At 38.0% G+C, this 23,742-nt stretch overlaps 1 protein-coding gene across 1 annotated transcript in view; it reads right to left on the reverse strand.

Annotated features, from left to right (window-relative positions):
- LOC122796665 (cadherin-10-like) overlaps positions 1 to 23,742 on the reverse strand; it is a 2,154,436-nt gene that overhangs the window by 2,033,895 nt on the left and 96,799 nt on the right. The window contains exon 2 of the mRNA XM_044065325.1: positions 5,723 to 5,795. The gene's annotated coding sequence lies outside the window, so the exon portion shown is untranslated. The remainder of the gene's footprint in view (positions 1 to 5,722; positions 5,796 to 23,742) is intronic.

A 23,742-nucleotide genomic window follows, 5' to 3' on the forward strand; every position in this document is an offset into this window, starting at 1 on the left:
TTCTGGCCTGGTTCCATACACAAAATCTTTTCCATTTGTCTGAGTAAGTTTTTCTGGTGCTGGGCCTCCTGGCCTCCAAAATGACATTCTGGACATCCTTTGAGAGAAGTGTTGTTTGATAATTTAAGGTATTTTCCATGCAGCTAGATTTAAGGTCCTTAGCTGACTGTGAAGTATCTGAGAGTTCTGTTGGGTTAACAGCAGAGGGAATTGAGGTAAGATCCATGGAGGGCTGTGAGACAAGTTTCATAGTAGTGGGTACCAGTGTTGACATGGCATGTTCGGGGCAATGAGGATCATCTGTGGTCTCTCCGATCTGGTTTTCAGTAATACCTGGGAGAGTAGAGGTAGAGGTGGGAAGGCGTAGACTGACAATGCTGTCCAACTGAATGATAGGGCATCCACTTTCCAGGCCATGGGATGGTAAGTCCTTGTGCAAAAGTTTTGTAGCTGGCAGTTGTTGGTTGAGGCAAGCAGATCTATGTCTGGCGGTCCCCACCTTTAAGTTATCATTGAGAATATTTGTGGGTGTAGTCTCCACTCGTGAGAGTCTGTCAAATTTCTGCTTAATTTGTCTGCCAAAATGTTTTCTTTTCCTGGCAGGAATTGTGCTTACAGTTGTACTTGGTAAGTTAATGCTGTGTTCCACAAGTCCATTGCCTGTCTGCATAGTGGGTAGGAGTGCATCCCTCCTTGTTTGTTTATGTACCACATAACTGTGGTGTTGTCCATCCTTATTAGAAGTTGTCCTGGATGCAAAAGGTCCTTGAAGGCTGTTCGTGCATTTTTTACAGCTAGCACCTCCTTTTGATTGATGTGTAGCTGCCTTTGATTTGCAGACCATTTGCCCTGTATGCATTGTCCTGCCATGTGTGCACCCCAGGCGTAGTCTGATGAATCTGTTGTCAAGGTTTGGTTTGGAGGAGGTGAGACAAAAGGAAGGCCCTTGTTTGCTTGGCATGCTTGAGCCCACCATAGAAACTCTTTTTGAATGCAGGGAATGAGAGTTATAGTTGCTTCGAGGCTGTGTCTGTGCTGGGACCATACACTTTTTAGGTACCATTGTAGTTTTCTCATATGTAGCCTTGCATATGCAATTAGTCGAATGCAGGATGCCATGTACCCCAATGCCTGCAGGACTTTCCTTGCAGTGAGCTGGGTAGAAGTTGCCATGTTTTTGAAGTACTGAGCCAGTTGTTTTTGCTTGTCTGGCATGAGGTAAGCCATCTGGGTCGTTGTATTCAAGCTGGCACCGAGGAAAATTATTTCTTGTGAGGGTATTAGTTTTGACTTCTATTTGTTCATTGTGTACCCTAGGCAACTTAGCAACTTTGTCACAAATGCCAGATGCTGTAGTAGGATGTCTTTGCTGTCCACTTGGATCAGGCAGTCGTCCAGATATGGATAAATTTGTATTCCTTGCTGTCTGGAGTATGCAATTACTGATGCCAGGCATTTTGTGAATACTCTGGGCGCAGTAGATAAGCCAAAGGGCAATGCAGAGAATTGATAATGCGTTGTGCCTGCCAAAAATCTGAGGTATCTTCTGCAATCTTGTCTGATAGGGACATGCAGGTATGCCTCTTGGAGGTCCAACATTACCAGCCAAGACTCCTTGCCCAGCATGGGAAGAAGCTGCTGTAGTGTGAGCATTTTGAATTTGGGAATGTTCAGGTACGTGTTTAGAATTGAAAGGTCTAAGATGGGTCTCCAGGCTTTGTCCTTTCTTGGTAGTAGAAATAGTCTTGAGTAAAATCCTTGACCTTGCTCTTTTGCAGGTACCTTTTGAATTGCTTTCATGTTCATGAGAGCTGAAATTTGTTTTTGTGCCTCTGCCCATTGGTTTGTTGGCAGATTTGGCATGCCTCTCAGCCATGGTAAAGTGTGAAAATGAAATCGGTAGCCTCGGGTAATAATATCCAGAACCCATTTGTCCTTTGTTATGATGTGCCAGTTTTGTGGGAAAAGAAGAGCCAGTTTTCCTCCTAGAGGTGCTGCCTGGGCAATTATGCTTGGCAGGCGAAGAGGAAAGTCATTGAGTTTGTTTTCTGAAGGGTTGAGATTAGTCACCCCCCCCCCTCTTTGAGTTGTTGTTTGCCATTGTCTAGGCCGGAAGTTACCCTGTGCCTGGCCTCTGCCCCTAGGGCGTCTGTACCTGCCCCTTTGGGGTCTGTCTGAAGCAGGAATGGACCAGTTTTTTGATGGCCAGTTTCTGCTGAAGCGAGGAGGTTGTACCTGTAAAAAATCCTTAACTGTTTGCATTGATTTTGCCTTTTCTCCCATCTTCTTTAAAACTTCCTCTGCTTTGACACCAAATAACGCATCCTTTTGCAGTGGAGCATCCAGTAACTTTGCTTTGACATGTTCTGGTAAGGTCTGCTCTTTTAGCCAAGCATGTCTACGTATTACAGACCCTGTGACTGCTGCTCTACATGAGGCCTCCAAAGAATCAAAACCACACTGCAAGGTATGCTTTCCCACTTGTTTTGCTGCATGCAACAAATCTTGCATCCCTTTGAAATCTAGTTGATCTGTTTGAGGGATCATTTTCTGTTTTAACTGAGTAAGCAAGTACTGCTGGTATTTAATCATGTGGAATTGGCAGTTTAATGCCCTCATGGCCAAAGTGGCAGAGGTATACACTTTTTTCCCCCATCTTTCTAATGCCCTGGAATCTCTTTCCGCAGGTAGTGGATTCTTAGCAGTAGAGGCCTTAACCCCTTTGGGACCCTGGGAAATGGTGTCTGGGTCTGCAGCAGGGCTTTTATATAAAAACTTATGAGAGTCAGGGACACGGTAGTATCTGTCAGGTTTAGGTGGTGCTGGAGGTAAGGAATCTGGATTTAGACTGGATTCAGTGTAAACATCATCCAGAATGTTCAAAACAGGTGGAATGGCTAGGGGTCTATGCTGAGGCAAAAGAAGAAACTCACGGAGTCTTTTCTTGGAGTCAGAGTAATCTTGTCCTTCCCAGTGGAAATGCTCTCTCATGGTGTGCAGGGTTTCCCCAAAAGAGAAGTCTTCAGGGAGGAAAACAGAGGGAATAGACTCCTCAGCATCTGAGTTTTCATAGAGAGGGAAGGGGTAATCTTGTTCCTCAGAGTCTGCTGAGGAAATGGATTCCTAGTCTGAAGGAGGTAAATCTTCCTCCAGTCTAGGCCTTTTGTCAGAAGGGGGCTGGGAACCTCTGTTAAGGGTAATCAGGTCCTCCACCATTTTGAGCATCTGTTTTATAGGCATAGGGGCCTGCATGGGAGTCTGTGGACTCGGTTTCTTAAACTTTGGAAGCTTAGCGTATAATGGAAAGAGTCGTCGGTTTAAAAACACCTTCTGAAACCGAAGTCCTGTCCATAGTCACCAGGTCGCCGCCAAAGCTGGCGTCTGCGAGTTGAGGAAGAACTGGCTCCAGTGGCCCGGTAGATTCTGACTGAGAGGTAGTTGTATTTTCTAAATCTGCAGTAGTCAGGGGCTGCGTAGGTGCCTCACTGAGTACCAAAGATCCGGCGGCAGGCCTAACCGAGACCTCGGTTTCTGGTCTAGGTCTAGGCTGCCGGTCTTTGTCCTTGCATTTTTTAAAAATAGCAGTAGTCGGAGGTTCCGAAGACATAATGTAGTTGAATTTTCTGCCAAAATAATGTCGGGCAGTATCAGCCCGATGCTTAATAGTGCGTTTATTGAACCTAGCGCAAAACCGACAACCAGAAACGTCGTGGTCTGGGCCTAGGTAAGGAATACAATAAGAATAAAAATCCTTATGAGGTATTTGCTTCCCACAAGAAATACAATTAGTAACTTTGTCTGACATCGGTCTGAGGCAAGAAAAGTTTCCCCAATGGTGTACTTAGCTTTATAGAAGACTTTGGCTGAAATTCTGTTCGAAAATCTCAGGAGCTGGCTGACCGGCACTTGCAAACTGCTTCTGCTTCGGGCACCGCGCGGCAAGAAAGACTGAAGAAAATGGCGTTGGCTGCCTCTTTTGTACCCCTGCCGCACTGACGTCAGGGAAGAAGCAACGACAACCGACGCTGGACCAAGGCTTTGGAATTCAGGCCGACTGCGGAACCGCCTGACAGCAGATAACCCAAGTGTGATGACTGCAGCAGCATAGCACGATGAACATCTATACTACACAGCAAAAACAACTCCCCCGTGGCTTCTTTCCAAGAACTTAGAGTTTATCAGGTTATAGGAAAAAGACTATACCTGATTAAAAAAATCAGAAAGAAATAATAGAGGAAACAGTAACTAGAGAATACTTCCAAATGCAAATAACCTAAAAATGATTTTAACAGACAACTTAGGACATTTTCCTCATGTCTACACTGAAAGACATTAACCAGTTCTTTACAGAAGTTAGAGATAGTACGGCACAACACTATTCAATTAACTATTACTGTATGTGAAGACTTGTATTAAATCAATTCAGAAATTCAAGACAAATCTACAGAAATCTTAACATAAATACAAACTCAGAATTCATCATTTGAATCTCAGTATTTGTATCCAGGTTGTTAGTATGAAAGCCATACATATGATATAAATCAGGACCATTGTTCAGTTGTGTCACTAGGTCTCATAGCAGACATACTTTACATTTGGCAAATTTCATAGAGCACAGATGGTTATGGGATTATTTATGGCAGAAGGAGGAAATGGACAATGGTGGGCGTTAATACCAAAAAGCTTTGAATTCAAAACAGATGATAATGTAAATGAAAAAGTGCAGTGATTGCAAAGAAATAAACAATGAACTACAAGGAAGCTATAAGCTATACAAACAAAAGAAATGTGATCAGGAAAATAATAATACATTACTGCTTGCAGATAGTGATCTAGGATGATAATTTTCCCAATTAACACAAATTATACTGAGCAACAGAAGTAAATATCTTAACAGAATTAAATCTACAAAACCAGTATATATTTGCAGTTATGGTCCACAGAACTGAATCATTGTCTCCATGATTATAAGTAACCTTTGACTTGAAATCAATTAAGTAATAAATAATATTATACAAATCTGAGGAAAATTTGCAACTGATTTTCAATAAAATAGGTATAAAAACCTTTGACAGAAATAAACATCATCTGCTGTGGCAAACCTCAGTGTAGTATTAATATTCGACACAGCTGTTAAATTCATGTAATGATGCAAGGTGACAATGGCAACAACAACAGAACCAAAATAAAACAAGCAACCATACAAGACAGCATTGCAATGTGCGTCTCTGTCCTGACAGCCACTAAAGTAGCATCACAGAATAAACTTAAGGTAAGCAAGATTCCTGCATTTCATTACAACCTGAACAACCCGGGCATCAATAAAATAAAATCCTGAAAGTTTTATTTGATTATTTATTTATTAAAATGCAAGCACTTAGAAAAGATGAAACTATGACAGGAAACTAGCTTTGCCCATGTCAAAAGTTTATGGAACAAAAATTGTTGCACTACAAAACTACAACTGAAAAACAACCTTTACAATTGATTAGAGATGGTGATAAAAATGATGATGAACACTGAACTTCTTTATATACCTAAATACTTCCAAAAAAAGAAATTAAGGAAGAAAAAAAATACTCAAAAGCGAAAGACAACCAATTAATTTACTTAAATCTGTTTCTGAGGGGGGAATAAAATAAGACTGTCATAACAGTTGTCTGTATTACATGAAGGGACATACTAATATGTTTCCTGGTATACTGAAGACATTTCAACATACCTTAACTTTATGTGTTCATAGATTCATTGCTGCATCTCTTATTTGCTGTAGCTGAATCACCTTCACATATTTCCTGGACAAAGAAAAGCATGGTCAGTAATTATACTATCAGCACTGTGTGGAAGCATTTAACAGATCCTCATAAGTAAAACAATTGACAGTGAGTTACTTTCTCTTGCCATTTGGTCATTGTTTTGTGTGAATAAACTAGTTATTCAAACAGAAAAAATAATGTCATGGACTCATTATTTCATATCAAAAGAGATTAACAAAATAACTAAACTGTATACTGTTGCAAACACCCACACAGAGAGACAAACACACACACACACACACACACACACACACACACACACACACACACACACATATATATGTATATATATATATATATATATATATATATATATATATATATATATATATATATACAGTGGATATAAAAAGTGCACACGCCCCTGTTTAAATGTCAGGTTTTTGTGATATAAAATAATGAGAACACAATAAATAATTTCATAACTTTTCTCACTTTTAATGTGACCTATAACCTGTACAATTCAATTGAAAAACAAAGAAATCTGTTAGGGTAAAAAATATAAAAACTAAAAAATGTACAATATGCTGGTTTATGCTGGTTGCCTATGTGTGCACACCCTTAAACTAATACTTTATTGAAGCACCTTTTCATTTAATTGCAACATTCAGTCTTCTTGCATAGCAGTCTATCAACATGGCACATCTTGACTTGGCAATATTTGCCCACTCTTCCTTGCAAAAGTGCTCCAAATCTGTCAGATTGTGAGGGCATCTCTTATACACAGCCCTCTTCAGATCACCCCACAGATTTTCTATTGGATTTAGGTCTGGGCTCTGGCTGGGCCATTCCAAAACTTTTTTGATTTGGATGTATGCTTGGTGTCATTGTCATGTTGAAAGGTGAAATTTCTCTTCATCTTCAGCTTTCTAGCAGACGTCCGAAGGTTTTGGGTCAAAAGTGACTGGTATTTGGAACTGTTCATAATTCCCTCCACCTTGACTAAAGCCCCAGTTCCAGCTGAGGAAAAGCAATCCCAAAGCAAGATACTGCCACCACCATGCTTCACTGTGTGTATGGTGTTCTTTTGGTGATGCAAAGTGTTGTTTTTGTGCCCAACATACCTTTTGGAATTGTGGCCAAAAAGTTCAACCTTGATCTCATCAGACCATGACAAATTTTCCCACATGCTTTTGGGAGACTTGATGTATTGTTTTACACATTTTAGATGGGCCTGGATGTTTTTCTGTGTAAGAACAGGCTTCCATCGTTCAACATTACCCCACAGTCCAGACATACGGAGAATATGGGAGATTGCTATCACATGTAGTACACAACCAGTACTTACCAAAAGTTCCTGCAGCTCCTTTAGTGTTGCTGTAGGTCTTTTGACAGCCTCCCTGACCAGTTTTCATCTTGTCTTTTCAGCAGTTTTGGAGGAACATCCAGTTCTTTGCAACATCACTGTTGTCCCATATTTTCTCCACTTTTTGATGACTGTCTTCACTGTGTTCCATGATATATCCACTGCTGTGGAAATTTTTTTCTACCCTTCTGACTGATACCTTTCAAGAATGAGATCCCTTTGATGCTTTGCAACGTCTATGCGAACTATGGCTTTTGCTGTAGCAGGCAACTGAGTAAATGTCAGGAAACTCCTACTAGGACAGCTGAACTTTATTTGGGGTTAATCAGAGTTTCTTTAATTAATGGCCGGTGTGTACCCAAGACGACTAAATGTTGTAATTAAATCAAAAGGTGCTCCAACAAAATATTAGTTTAAGGATGTGCACACAACAAAGTATTAGTTTAAGGGTGTGCACACATATGCAACCGGCATATTGTACATTTTTTATTTTTTTATATTTTTTCCCCTAACAGATTTGTTTGTTTTTCAATTGAATTGTACAGGTTCTAGGTCACATTAAATGTGGGAAAAGTTTTGAAATGATTTATTGTGTATTGTGTTCTAATTATTTATATCACAAAAATCTGGCATTTTAACAGGGTGTGTAAACTTTTTATATTCACCGAATATATATATATATATATATATATATATATATATATATATATATATATATTTTTTTTTTTTTTATGTAGTTACATGCATCTTGATGTCTTGATGTTAAAATAGCATGATGCTGTTTACTTAAAGAAACCTGTGTTAACTTAATCTCTTTTGACCAACATCCTTGTTTATTTTTTCTTTTCCAAAAACCACATTTTGTATATTGCATATAATATACACATACATGATGGACTATTGTAAAAAGACACTTGGAACAGCTTCTTAGAGCAAAAACAGTTTACAGTGAGGAAAACAGAACTAGATACTTCAGAAGTAAAGAACATACTTTGAAATATACACTGCATGACTGATTATTAAGTTTTATATAATAATTTTCTTATAAATGAAACATAGACTGTTAACTGTAAATTAACAAGCTAATACAAATAAATGAATTCATTCTGTCAGGAAAAATTCTTAGAAAATTGGATTATAAGAAAATTGTACTATAAATGTTTTTAGCATCACAACATGTAACAACTAATGTAGATAAAGAAATGTGAGCATATATGGATTTGGATAACAAAGGAGTAAGGAAATATTAATTTTTGGATATTGACCTAAGATTGCAATTGCATAAAAAAATGTTTCACTTTGAAACAAACTCAGAGGCTCTTAGAAAAATATAGGGTGAGGAAAACGAAACAGAAATGCAAACTTCATACTAAATGAAATGACAAAACATATGAAAGTCACATAAATTGTTTCATTTCTAGCAAAGGGGATACAGAAAGATTTATTGCACTGATTCATTTTCTCTCTCATGTTTCCTAAAATTAAAAGGCATGAAAAGATAAAATGTGATTTTATATGCGTCATACTTTTATGTTTTATATGTTTTCATATTTATCTAAAACATTATTTTACATATACACATATATGTATATATATATTTGTAATTTTAAACAAGTAATGTTTGAATAAGCAAATTTATATTTTAATAGTTTTATGTGGCATTTAATTTAATTTTGGGTTCAGACGCTGGTGTACTTGCATCTTTCTCTATGTTAAGTTCGTTAGCTGGTTTGCTTAACAAGAGGGCATGCCTTTTGATGTCTTTTAGATCTAAAATGAAGTTTGAGTAACTTAAATTTGTTCTGATGAAGTCTCAGATTTGATAGAGATGAAAGTGCTTAACATTTAATGTGTTTTCCTGTGGATTTTTGGATAAATAAAATTGTTCTTCTTGCCTATATTCTGGCTCTCCTGCTCTGCTGTGCCTTGAACTACTGCAAGATTTAGGGTGGTATTCATAGTCATTACATGAATGCATAAAAGTATGCACATTGTCCATGAGTGAGCTCAGCAAAGCTTACATTCAAAGGGGCCACTTATGCTAATACTCAATGGTTGTAAATAAGCATAAGCAGATGAAGTCATAATGAGATGCAAAGGAGAAATGATGTCAAACATCATATAGTAATGAAGCTTTTTCCCTCCTGCTAGAATTTCATAGTCAAAGTGTTGTGCATTTTTTGCTATCTGTAGATTCATTATAAAAATGTGAGTCACTGCTTTTTTATCAAATTTGCAATCCACAATGATGCTGTCACTTACTGCTCACCTTTCTATTTCCAAGTGTAAGCTGCTTGTTTTGGCTGAGCCAAAATCATTTGCACTAGCCATGAACGTAAAGAATCACTCACTATAATTTTGACAATTAGGAAATACTGGATAGGTTCAGAGTTAGCATGGATATTGTGAGGGTCTTAGTAAGTATGACCCCCCCCCCCCACAGAGGCAATGGGGGCGTGTGGCCTTCCAATTCCCAAAGGAATGTATAGCCCTTACTATAGTTGCACACAGGCTGTTTCCAAGGACAGAATGGGAAAATGTGTATAAATCACAGGCTTCTGCCTTGAGGATACTTCAGAATTTCTTGGACGTACTCTTGACAAATGTACATCTATTTCCTGCTGTCACCACAGGACTGAAACAGAACTATGACTGCCTTTTATCGGGTGGCATGTTTCCCTGAAGTACTTGGTATGTGAAATAGCACACATGCTGCAATTAAGGCTCCATCTGTTCCACTGGGGTATGGTATTGCAAGATAGTATGTGATGCAGGGGAGTGGATCACCAACATCTCTGCCAAGCATACTGGCAGTGCCCACAATTCCCATATCTGGTATGCTAGCTCACTCCACCATCTCTTCCTACCCAGTGGTCATCTAATATTGAAGTGGAAAATATTTTTGTTTATAAATGAATGAATGAATGAATGAATGAATGAATTTATTAATTTAAGTACTTATTCATGGTAAAATGTATTGCTGAATACTAAATCATTATTTCTTTATTTTGTCTCCTTCTCCCTTTTCTCTCTCTTTTTCTGTCAGGTAATACTGTATATGCACTGAAGTCTGGTTTATGACATCAGTGAGAAATCTAAGTGAAGCTGTAAAAGAGACTTAAAACATAGCCCTGTCCTAGACCTGTATTGTCATCAAGAGGCCTTTGAAGAGTCATAGTTAGGTGGCATAGTGTTTGTCATAAATTAAGACTGAATATATCATTGGTTCCTAGACCTAAGTCTCCTGTATAGCTACAATTATCCCTATTAATATTCATAGTACTATGTTATCATACATGTGCAAAGAATTCCAACCACAGAATTACTGCAGTCACCCTCATATAAAATACTAACATGAAAATGCAGTTATATCCAGCTAAGCTAAAATATGCATTCATATCTTAAGACATTTTGAACTATGGCTTTAGTAATTAGCTTTGAGAAACCAAACAATATGTCACCATAAACAGAGAACTTGGACTGGAAATAAACTAAGATGAAGTGACCATGAAGTACAGATGACTGGAAAACTGTCATAATCTATAAAAATCTAAGCCAAGCTGCTTGCCTATATGGAAATTAATAAAAAAGATATCTCAACACCAATGCAGCAATGAACATGCCTCATATAATTTATAAAGGACATTCGAGCTAAGATTTCCATTAGTAAATTAAAATATGTCAGCAAGTAGGATAAATTCCAGTACTAAATATAATTTATGGGCTGTCTCAAGGACTCAGAAGATGAGAAAAACTTTTAGCACTTATTTCATGCATCATACGTATATAACATATGTGTATTAAGTTAACAAGCAGTGTTTTATTAACAAACAACAGTCTGGATCCGTTAAAATCAGAAAGATAATATTTGCTCAGATGGAAATATATAAAATCCTAGTAGTGGATAGCAAAATAGTTGATAAAGTTGCAAAGATATTATCCATGTCAAAGTTTTATCTACTTTTATAGTCATACTATGGAAGCTATACCAAGACAATTGAATCATTTTTGCTCCCTATTCACCCAAAAATTGTTATCACTTGACTGTTCTTCAAAGGCTTTTAGAACTCCACAATGTTATCTTAAAGTAGTAAAAATTTTGTGAAAAAAATCAGTTGATGACATAGTTGTAAGTGTGGCTGAAATTTTAAATAGTGCAAGATATAGTTGCATTACCAAAATTGCAACATAGTCAAATTACACTACTGTATCCATATCTTTAAGTTTGTTTGTGGTAACATTTCATATCTTTGAAGTTTGTTTGTGGTAGCATTTAATTTCCGACACTCGTTTACTGTTTGTTTACATTAGGAGGACTGGGATTATTTATCTAGCAGCAGTAGGTGTTTATCTGGTCTGTCCAAGCTGGGAAGCACACGAAAGGACTCCAAGTATCTATTTGTACTTCTCTTACATACTGTAACTGTACTTCAGCAGTTTCTGTATTGTCTGTTTCTGCTGCTTTAAGTAGTCACTTGTACAATAATACATTGCATCTGTTAGTTGTAGTGCTGTTGTAGGTAGTTTGTGTGGTCTTCTTACACTCAGGCTCCAAACCAGCTATTCTACATTAAGGAGGTGTTTTTCTGCACCCTTGTGGGAGAAGTGTGCTGATTTAACCTGTCTGAGTTGGGGACAGCTGGAGGAAGACTTATTGTGTGTTTTCCTGATTGGAGTTAGCTTAAATCCTGTTTCTCTTTGCTTGTATTTAAGCCTCAAGCTTGTGTGGTGCACAGCAGCAATTAGCAGTTCCCTTGTATAAATGTAAAAGCCTAGAAGCTCATTTATCCCTAAACATCCTTCAGTGAAATTGACATAAACTTTTCTTCTGCTCTAAGAGTAATTCAGTTGTGCACTTAGATGTGTTGCCTTACTGACCAACGTTAGCCTACACAAAATATAGGCCCCTATTGTAGTCTCAGCATTACCAGCACAATCCTGTCAAATTAACCCGTTCCCTTCCCTAATAAAACATACAGTAACAGCCTGCTATCATGGATGGGCAATTTCTCATCATCTCTCTGGACAGCCTGGTTGACATGGACATACTGAGGCAATGTAGCAATTGTCTCATGTATACTGACAACCACTTACTCCTGAAACAAATACTTTATGTGAGAGATGTAGTTACACTATGAAATTGGTGGTAAGACTCTCACATAAGGACAAACTGAATGCCTAACAGGTTGTCAGCACACACGCACACTTCCCAGCTTAGCATTCATCTGCACCGCATTGAGCGAAAAGATCTTCATTTGATAGTGAAGTGAAGCAGTGTTCCACTGTTCCACTTTTGACAGTGGTAGTTCTGTTTTTCATTCTCTGACTGGCTCCTAAATATTAATTATAGTTATTTGGCAAAGAGAGAGAAATGGAACTAATGAGAATGATTTTGACCTTAAGCAGCCAATCAAAATAGTGAGTGAAAGTCAGTGGCTTCAGAGCTGCCAATAACAATACCTCAGAAGCACAAACAATGAATGAAATGAATATGGTAAATTGCATTTAAGGAGAGGGAAAAAAATAAAATAGAAGAAAAAAAGTACCAAAGTAAATAACTGCAATATCAGCAGTTAAAATGAATCCTTTTAACTGCTGGTATTGCAGTCATGTACTTTGGTACTGTTTTGTTTCTATTCTCTTTTTTCTCCCTTTCTTTAAATGCATACCTCTCAACCTCCTAGAGTCGAAATCTGGACAAATCCGATAGCCAAACATAATGTGAGGATAAAGTCACAAAAATAGGGATACTTTTAAGATATTTTTCTTATAAACTTAGAAGGTTGCTAGAATAACAGCTTTTGTATTACTATACATGTTATGAAGGATATGATATCTGAAACTCAAATTTCTGCCATTATCTTATTATTTAATTCCTCTGTTATTTGCCAGAAAACTACATATTTTAGGAGGAACAGACTAAAAATGCAAGGCAAAAATTTGGGCATTCTGCAAAATTCTGGCCAGTTGAGACAAGGTATGGCAAGGGTAAGTGTGTGCGTGTGCGTGTGTATGTGTGTGTGTGTGTGTGTGTGTGCGTGTGTGTGTGTGTGTGTGTGTGTGTGTGTGTGTGTGTGTGTGTGTGTGTGTGTGTGTGTGTGTGTGTATGAGAGAGAGAGTGAGAGAGAGTGTCATAGCTCTCAACCTGTTAGCACAATAAATCTGAACATAGCCTTAATTAATGGGAGAACAACGGCCTTAAAAAGGAAACAAATTTAAATATTGCTCTTATAAACTTACAAATTGCTAGAATAACAGGATTTATGTTAGCATGCATTTTCTGAGGGATATAAAGTTTGAAACTCAATTGTATGTAACTATTTAGAGACTCAGCCTTCAGTGGTTTGCCAGAAAGCCATAGATTTTCTAAGGAAAAGACCAAACATGTGAGGCAAAAATCTGTTCACTTGAGAGGTATGCTGTGCATGTAAGTATTTGGCAAGGTCTTGGCTCAAGAGTCAGGGACAAAGGCAAAAAAAATGGAGAGAAAGATCCCCAAAAAAACAAATTTTAAATATTGTTAGATAGTTTGAAATTTGATAGTATAACACATTTTGCTTTAGCATGCATTTTATGAAGTCAAAAACTCAAACTGTTAATGATTAGTCAGGGACTGCAGTCCCCAATATGTGAAAAATATCTGAAGAACAGACAAAAAAAAAAAGAAAAAATATGGACATTCAGCAAAGTCAAGGATAGCTGAAAACATTGTATGTCTATGTGTGAAGATGGTGCTTTGGAGATGTGATGCTTTGGACTGTATGTGTCTGACAGCAGTGACTTTACTGTTGGTACAATGTATGAATTTCTTCCTTCAGTGAATCAGAATGAAGCGTCTGAGAAGTACTGAGTCAATAAAGTGGCACTAATTACTGAATACATTTCTGTAGGTGGATATGTGGTGGGCCACCTGTGTATCTATGCTTTTGCATCTTTGTGACTATCAGTACCCAGCAGTTATAGCCACTTATTTGACAAAGTATCCTTGCATATTTTTTTTTTCTTTTTCTGAAGGAATAAAGAAATACATAAATTATACCAACAGTGGAGTTACTGCTGTGTCTATGAGTAGGTGTGTGCACGTGTGTGCATGCGTGTGTGCATTTGAGTTTTTCTATATGAGTGGTCTACTGTCATTTTGCTGCTACGTGTGTGTGTGTGTGTGTGTGTGTGTGTGTGTGTGTGTGTGTGTGTGTGTGTGTGTGTGTGTATATATATATATATATATATATATATATATATATATATATATATATATATATAAATGTCTGTATCTGCAAGAGAGAGTGCGTATTATTAAATACTTTCATATGATATATTTTGGTAGAAAGGCCATGGCCGTGGTCAAGGTACATGTTTTGCACAGTGCGAAACTATCATATTCCACATTTTGACTGTTTTTCACACATTGCTATGATCTGTATTCCACATTAACCTCTTAGAGGTATACTTCCCATACTAAGTAAGTACATGACACATAAACCCACATATGCAGAGGTACTCACTCTGTTCCATATCAAAAGATCAGAGGCCTCCCAAAAGGAAAACTACTTATACACATAACAATGCAAAAATCAACTACAATACATAATAACACACACACACACACACACACACACACACACACACACACACACACACACACACACACACACACACACACCAGTGTCTCAACAAATAAACCCATAAGGCATAACACCACAAAACCTAATGTATGGGTCGGTTTATTATAAAAATATTGAAAAGCACTTTCTTTGAATACTGTGTGTTTGAATGTGTCTTTTTTAAACTTTCACAATGCCATACTGATATATTATGAACTCATAATAGCAAAGGTAAAGCTTGATTCACTATCATGATTTCAGCATTGTGAATGGAGACTGAGGTACAGTACAGATTGGGAAATTTACCCTTTTCCTCACTATAGCGCGATCTCAGAGTTGGCATAAAAAATTTGCAGAGTGTGGGGGGACTGACCCCTGCAGAAACATAAAAAAAAATGTAGATGTTTCCACAGTACCTTCACCACAACAGTCTGAGGGTCTTACGTCACCTTTTCATAGGTGAAGTTATTTAGAATTATTGTGAATGTCAACCTTCGTGGTAGTGATTTCGACATTCTGAACAATCGACGTGCAAATTCAACAAAGTGATTCAACCACGTTAGCAAAATTGTTGTGACATTTAACATTTTGATAGTAAACCATATTGGTCATAGGTGACTCCACTGTGAGACACACAGATGTTCCCCTCACTAGGATGGATAAGGAGAGGGTTACAGTAAGCTGCCTGTCATGTGCCATGTGTGTCATGTGAAAGTACAAGACCAGATACCCCATCAAGCACAAAAATGCTTATGATTTTTTCTAAGACAAATTACCTCCTATTAAGTGATGGTATAAGAAGTTTCAAAGCCCCTTTGAACACAGATAACATGGACTCCTGTATACAGAGGTATACACTAGTGCCCTGTATAATCACTTAAGCAGTTGTTTAGAATTGGCTGTTTCTGACCGGATTAAAACCAGGTCTTGCCAAAAGAACAAGTCACCCTGATGGACCAATAGTATAAAGAGGCTATACAACAAGAGAAAGAAACTAATATCCAAGAACAACAGGGAAGTGGCTCAGCAGAGGAAGAAATCCCTCTCTGGCTTAAACAAATAAATTAGAGATCTTGACAAGTCCTCCAAAGCTAATTAGGAAGCAAAAATAGGCTCCTTAGTTAAAGATAATCGCAAGGCATTCTTTAACTATGTCCGAAATCTAAAATGGAATACCCAGCTTTGTGCTGAAGTGACTGTGAATGGCACCACCCATACTCATCCGGAGATAATAGCCAACCTGCTAACTGACAGATTTGGAGAAAACACCCCCCCACCCCCCACCCCCATCTCCTGCAGCCATCTCCCAAATTATAACTGGGACAATTCCTTAGCCTATTATTCCAAGAGAGCAGATCATCTTGGTAATCTCCAAGGCCAAAAACATGGTATCAATGGGACCAGACAGCATCCCAGCTTGCCTTTTAAAACAACTTAAAACATGACCTAGAAAACCCACTTAGATCTCTGTTTAAACACAGCCTGAAAACTGGCAATGTTCTGGCAAAATGGAGGATAGCAAAAGTAATCCCTCTACACAAAGGGGGAATATCAACTGATCCTGGTAATTATAGGGCCACAACCTTGACTAGTCTCATGTACAAGGCCATAGAATGAATAATTATGGACCCTATTAACAAGGACACAGATAATTTCCAAACTCTAGTCCATATCCAGTTCAGATTTGTTAAAAGTAGATCATAACTGTTAAACATGGATGACTTCTTCAAGAAAGTCACAAAGGCCTTGGACAAGGGAAAGACAGTGCATACCACCTATCTTGACCTTGCCAAGGTATTTGAAACAATCCCCCCACTCAGATATCATAGAAAAAGTCTTCTAATTGGGAATTAAGCCCTACATTACCAGATGGGTAGCCAACTGGCTCACCGACAGGACACATATTTATTATTTATTTATTTGTCTTTTTTACCAGGAAAATACAACTGGGTAATACCCATTTTTAGTGGAGGCCCAGGGAGAAAAGGTCCATTTCATACACATACTGATAAAGTGGGTGACTTCACTTCTAGCAAAAGACCAATCACCAATGGCATACTACAGGGTTTTGTGCTGGGCCCATTACTGTTCAGAATTTATTTCTCAGAACTCCAGGCAAACTTGTATGGCCTGTTGCTGACCAAGTTCGCTGATGATTGCAAATTGTGAGAAATCATTGAGTCCCAAGTGATATTAACATACTGCAGACATGGTTAACACATTCAAATGATTGGTGCCAAAACCACAGATTAAAGCTTAATATATAAATGCATTATTATTCACTTTGAGAAAGCTGATGTCCCTGTTAACAACATTATAGACAGCACCACAAGTGTAGACCCAGTTGTACATGATCTGGGTTCTCAGGTTGATAGCAATCTGAACTTTGACCACCACTTATCCACAGTAGTAAGGAAATCCTTCTATGTGGCACATCTTATAGGTAAAGGCATTTCATCTAGATCTAAGGATGTTATTATTTCATTATACTTGGCCCTCGTCAGACCAATAATTGAGTACAATGCTCCCTTTTGCATGTGTCTCACCAGACACATGCAACAATTGGAGAGAACACAGAGGTGTATCATCAAGAAATTATAGGGTTCACAAAACAAGTCTTACATGGAAAGACTGAAAGCCCTGTTACTGTATTCTGTCTCCTACATGTTGCTAAGGGGTTATCTGTGCCTCGCTTATAGGGCAAGCTCTGACCCAGTCCTGATGGAAATGCTACACATTCATAAATAAAACTATAAGAAGGTCACTGGCTCCAAGAATCTTAACATTGACTCTGACATGAACAGGTCATGCTCGAGAGACAGATACATCTCCCAGAGACAGCCACTTCTCTGGAGCAAGCTTCCACTTCACATGAAACAGAGCCTCTCCCCGACCCTCTTCAAACAGAACCTTGATAAATAGATGGGTAATTGCCAATTCACTCCTGGGGTGCAGTCCATATCCCTCCTAGACAGAGGAAAGTGACATTAACTACCATAAAGCCTTGCCTCTGTGAACTCCACTCACATAACCACTGACAACTGGGGCAACTCATGATAAATATGGCTACACTTGTAAGGGTTCCAGGGCCATTAGCCATGTGACCTGCTATGAATCTATGATCCTATAAGCTTTATCTAACTGACCACAGATTCTCAGTTTTTATATCCATCCCTTCTACCAAGAAAATGATAATGACTTGCATGACTTTAGATCAGCACCTAAATGTCAGCTGATAAAAAATCTGCAAACTGCAAAAAGTGCCTTTAAGACTGACCCAAAGTTGTTGTGTCTTTCAGCTTTTCCCGGTTAGGGTCGCCACAGCGGAACTCCGGTCCGCTAATGATTGGTAGTTGATTTTTATGTGCCGAGTTCTCCAGCCCTGACGCACAACCTTCAATGAAGGTAAGCCCATTCATGCATGTCTCCACACAGAAGACGCTCTAGCTGAGAATCGAACTGGACAGCGTCTTACTGTGAGGTGACAACGCTACCGCAGCAGCACCACTGCGGATTTTAAGACTGACCTAAAGTAATATCTTTTAATTAACACTGTCCCCTTAAAAACATTCACAGTTTGTGCATCATCAGTCATATCAACTTCACTATACTTAATATCCTGTTATATTTACCTGCCTCTTTTGATCCCCCAATCAAATATTAACATGATATTGTATATATTATAAATAAATTATATTTATCACTAAAATGTGTTGGTAAGATTATACCATTCAATAGTTAACAGTTTGTGCACTTATTTTTCAATTGTTGTGTTTGTTTTCTATATATACTCAATATGATTACTTGTAAAATGCAATCCATGCATATTCCATTTCACAACTCATTGCCATTGTCAGCCTGGGCTTTGTCAGGAACAAGACAATTGGTATCAGCGTTGCTCCCCACTAAACACATTCAAGTAAATAAAATATGGGAATAAATAAACTGTGACTCTCTGTGTTATAAGGTGATACCCAAAATGAGGAAGGCTTTCCAGTATGGAAGAGAAATGACAAAAATAATTGCCTTATGACTGGGCCAAGGGGAAACAATGAATTGCTGTAGAGTGGTTGTGAAGCCTCCATCCTTCTGTCACCTCCACTTTTTGTGAATGTTTGGCATGATGCCATTTGTGAAAGGAATTTTTATTTAACTGCAGGCACATTAATGTGTGCAGATTGACAGTAGTTGGAAACCTTAAGGGAAAAGACAGAAATATAAGGCAGTGAAAAGTGAAATGGAAACACTTACTAAGCAAGTCTAGTAAGATCTGCCTGCAGCCACGTTATCATATAGTCATATTGGCAATTTATGTGTGTAGTTCTGTTTAACACAATATATCGCTACAATTCCATCTATGCTTGTTTCTTGTTAAAGGTAAAGTCATACACACACCTTTGTGTACACATTGTTGTAACCTTGTGGGATTCAGGAATTGCCCAAAGTCAGTGATGCACAGTATTCTTACGCAAAAACATGCAACAGTGTACAGCTGTCTCAGCAATAATGCTGCATGCTCGAAGGCATCTACATACCAACTGATTCAAGAAATGTTTTGGCCATGTAGATGAACATGGCTAGTTCCACCATGTTGCAAACACAGAAGCACAACGGTTATTGGGGTTTAGGAGCCAATAGACACCAGGGATCACTCTAAACTGGAGTGTCATAATGGCACCTGCAGTACTACAGGAATTTGGAGGCGGGAAGACTCACTAAACACCATAGAAATTGCAAGGGTGCCATATTGGCACTTACAACAGTATTGGTTATGGGGGCAGTAGTCACTGGACAAACTACAATGGTGCCATAATGACAATTAAACTATTACTGGGATGGTGTGTATGTGGAAATACTAGTTAATAGAGAGTACTGTAAACCCTTGGACCTTAATACACTTCAACTAATGCAGAGTTCAGAGTAAGGAGAAACACTAGATGGGGAGGGAAAATAAGTCAGGGACAGGTACAGGGACTGTGATGCATGTCTGTGACTGTGTGTATGTGTGCTTGTGTTTCAATGTGTACTATTGATTGTGGGACAGTGAATGAGGAAGTGATGCCATTGCTTACATGAACAGCAGTTAATTACTGCACCATCTATACCACTGATCTGCACATTGCAGTAGGAACTGAAATTCAGAGGCACTTAAATTGACAGGCATGCCACTAAGTCACAAAATACTACATTGTGTAACATGGCTTTTTTGGTTTGAGCCATACAGCTAACACTAGGCCCTTTCATGAATTCCTAGCAAAATTTTCAAATGTGTATTGAAACTAATATGCCAAAAGCATATTTTTTTACAATGTAGTTGAGATCATTAATACTTCTACAAACTGCACATGAGTTGTCAAAAATATGCTGGCATATTGCTTTTCAATGTTAAACTATTGCAACTAGGAAAAGTTATGTTCTACTTCAGATATTGACTTTACACCTGTGGACCTGTGGAAGATCACAAAATGTATATACATAAGACACATAAGACACTTCAGAGCTTTTATGGATAAAATGAAGTGGTCTGTAAGAAATTTCATACCTCTCATCTGTCCAGATTTTTGTGGAATGTCCAGATTTTTGGCTCATATTTTTGGTCTGTTTTTTATAAAATGTGTGCTTTTCTGGCAAATCATTGGGATGATCTGAGGACTTCATTCACTAAATAATGATATACATTTGAGTTTCAGACTTCAAATCCTTCATAAAATGTATGATAAAACCAATCCTATTACTCCGGCAACTTTTCATATTTATAAGAATAATATGTCCCTATTTTTGGGTCTTTTTTCCCCCCATTTTGTTGGGCTTTGTTCAGATTTCTTGCACTAAGAGGTTGAGAGATATAGTAAGAATTGTATAATGTCCATCCCTAAAGTAACAGAAATGATTGCTAGTATGAGTAAAATAGTTCTGTAAAATAGGTCAATTAAGGTTAATTACCTGCAAACTTAGAGTAGAATTTTACTAGAAAAGCTCACTCAGACTCTGCCACAACTTGTTGTGAGAAAAAGATTAGTTTGTTTTTGCTTTCCTGCATTTTGTGTTGATTTGCCTTCTATTTGGTATATTGTGATTCATTTTCTTTACACTGTGTTTTACTTGTATTTTACTTTTAATTGCATATTTAAATTAGGAAAAAGACCACAGCTGTGTCTCTTGAGACTCACACAGACATTAGAACAAGTCAATTAAGTTTAATTACTTTCAAAATGAGGGTGGAGTTAGGAAACCTTCTGTTTGAGGGGTAAAATAAAACATTCCGAAGTTTTACTAGAAAAGCTCATGCAGACTCTTTCATAACTTGCTGTGACGGAGGGTTAGTTTTTTTTGCTTTCTTGTCCTTTGTGTTACTTTATTGACTTCTATTTTGTATAGCATGATTCATTTTATTTACACTGTCTTTGCCTTTAATTGCATAGTTAAACTAGGAAAGAGACCAAAGCTTTGTCTCTTGTGAGTCACATAGAAATTAAAACAGGTCAATTAAGGTTAATTACCTGCAAACAGAGGATGGAGCTAGGAACTAAACCTTCTTTTTAAGGGGTAAAATAAAACATTCCAAGGCTTTACTAGAAAAGCTCACACAGACTCTGCCACCATTTGGAGAAGGGTCTGTTGTGTTTAGTTTCTTGCATTTTATGTTGGTTTGTTGTCTTTTTCTATTTTGCATGTTGTGATTCACTTTATTTACACTCTTTTACTTGTCTTTTGCTTTTAATTGTGTATTTAAACTAAGAAAGAGCCTACAGCTGTAACTCTTGTGAGTCACACAGAAATTAAGTGTTTCATCACCTTTCCACCCTGGTGTTGTTGTGTTTTTAAACTCAACTTTCTTTCTAGTAACCTGCCCCTTATATTAATGTCATAACATATCTCCTTCCTGCTCCTCTTTCATTGGCTGTTGTAAGTAGAAAATTATCATTTTACAAAATCACTTCCCTTTGACAGTTTAAATTTTTAGCCATCCCACCATATTCCATAGAAATGAACACAAAGTGCCCACGCTTTCCAATCTACAGTGCTGGCCAAATTAATAGAAATGTTGACAGATAATGGAAATTTCTTAGTTTCTTTAGTAATTTTCAGTATGGCTTTTCAGAAATTCAAAACATCATTTCAGTTTGCTAATTCCAAGCTGCTTAGCATGAACTTACTGCATGCTACTTACCTACTTAAAGAGAAATTACATCATAATGATGTGGCTCCATAGTCTTTAAAAATGTGTAAATTGGCTGAATTAACACCATGAAAGTGTACAAAAGTTGACATTCTTCTCAAAGAAAGTGTTCCTGGATCAGAAATTGCCAAGAACATTGGAGTTAGTCAGTCATCTGTCAGCTGATTTCAGAAGAAAGTGATTAATGGAGAAGGGTTGTCACACAGACGTTCTGGCAGACATGGTTACAGAAGGTCCACAACTCCTTGGGATGATTCGTATTTGAACAGAGAATGTGTAAGAATTACAAGGCATCCAGTAGACAGCTGCAGGGGATGCTGGAACAACAGGGTGTTAAAATGAGTTCCAAAAATGTTTGATGGAGACTTGTGAATGCTGGGCTTTGAGCTTGCACACCTTTGAAGAAACAGAAATTGTCCAACCAAACGAAGGCAAAAAGACTGTGCTGGGCAAAATAGTTTCACAACTGCTAAGAAGATTGGGAACTGGTTATTTTCAGTGACAAGCACATAATACAGTGTTCATATCAGCAAGTACAAGTCGGATGACAATGTGGAGAGCAGATGAAGGACAGTTGTATAGTTCAGTGTGTCAAGCATCCCACTCAAGTTATGGTGTGGAGAATTACAAGCATCTTTGGAACAGGTTGGCTATACATGGTTCAAGGAAACATGAAGCAGGAACAGTACAGAACTGTACTGCAGCAATGTCTACTCCCTCAGCTGTGGACTGGGCAAAGAAGAAGAGATTTAATGGGACGGGATTTCATCCTCATACACAATGGTGCCTCATGTCACAAAAGTCGACAATTGACAAGTTTCCTTGAGGTCCATGGCACTAAAGTGTTACCATGGCCAGGTAACAGCCCAGATATGAATCCAGTACAAAACTTATAGACTATTCTGAAGTCAGAGATAAAGAAAAAGGTCATAACAAACAAGCAGCAACTAAATGAAGAACTCATTTCAGCTTGGTCGTGCAATGCTTCTATGACTGAACATTGCCATGAACTTGTTCATTCTATGCCTCAACGAGTTATATCCTTGGTAATGGCCAAAGGGTCATTTACAAAATATTAGAACATTTTCTCATATAACATGAATTATAGTGTTTGTCATTTCATATACTTGGATTGAGTTATATGGTGAAACAACAATAAAAACAAAAATAAAAACAATAAAAACACTGATTTCTATTAATTTGGCCAACACTGTATCTTGATCCTTTAAAATCTGTGTCTCTCCAATTAGATATCTAAATCTTAAGTTACCCCCTCTTTCATATCTAACTGCTTAGTGCACACTGCAGATCTTAGGGTATTAACCCATTTTTCCATCTTATCTTTAAATTCTGCAACATCTACTCCAAGAGCACAAATTAATTACTGCTGACACCGCATTCTGCTACTCAGTAGTCATTTTGGGGTTAGTGCTTCTGTTTTACTCCTGCTGAGAGAAGGAGCACAGGGACATTATTTCCCGGAGGCTGCTAATTACTGGAATCCCTAACAACTGTTTCATAGGTGCCAATTTGGAATTTGTATTTGTATTTTGCTGCAGTGAGAGAAGGGAGCAGAGTGCATAGATTGCTGACTATTTCTGGTTGGGGAGTGAATGTCTGTGCTTGACCTTACTGATTGGCCTGGTTGCTATTTCAAGGCAATTGCAAAGAAAAGGTTACAATAAGACAATAAACCCTTATACGAGCTAGGACAAGACTGTGAATCACCAAAGAGGCCATGGCCTGCTTCTTATCTTAGGATTAGTGCTAGTGTTTTGCTTCTGGTGAGAGAATCAGCAAAGGGTCATTGTATCCCAGCAGAGTGAAGCTTTTGTG

This window comes from Protopterus annectens, chromosome 3.part0 (genome assembly GCF_019279795.1).
Source record: "Protopterus annectens isolate FY-2018-M chromosome 3.part0, PAN1.0, whole genome shotgun sequence".
Lineage (NCBI taxonomy): Eukaryota > Metazoa > Chordata > Ceratodontiformes > Protopteridae > Protopterus > Protopterus annectens.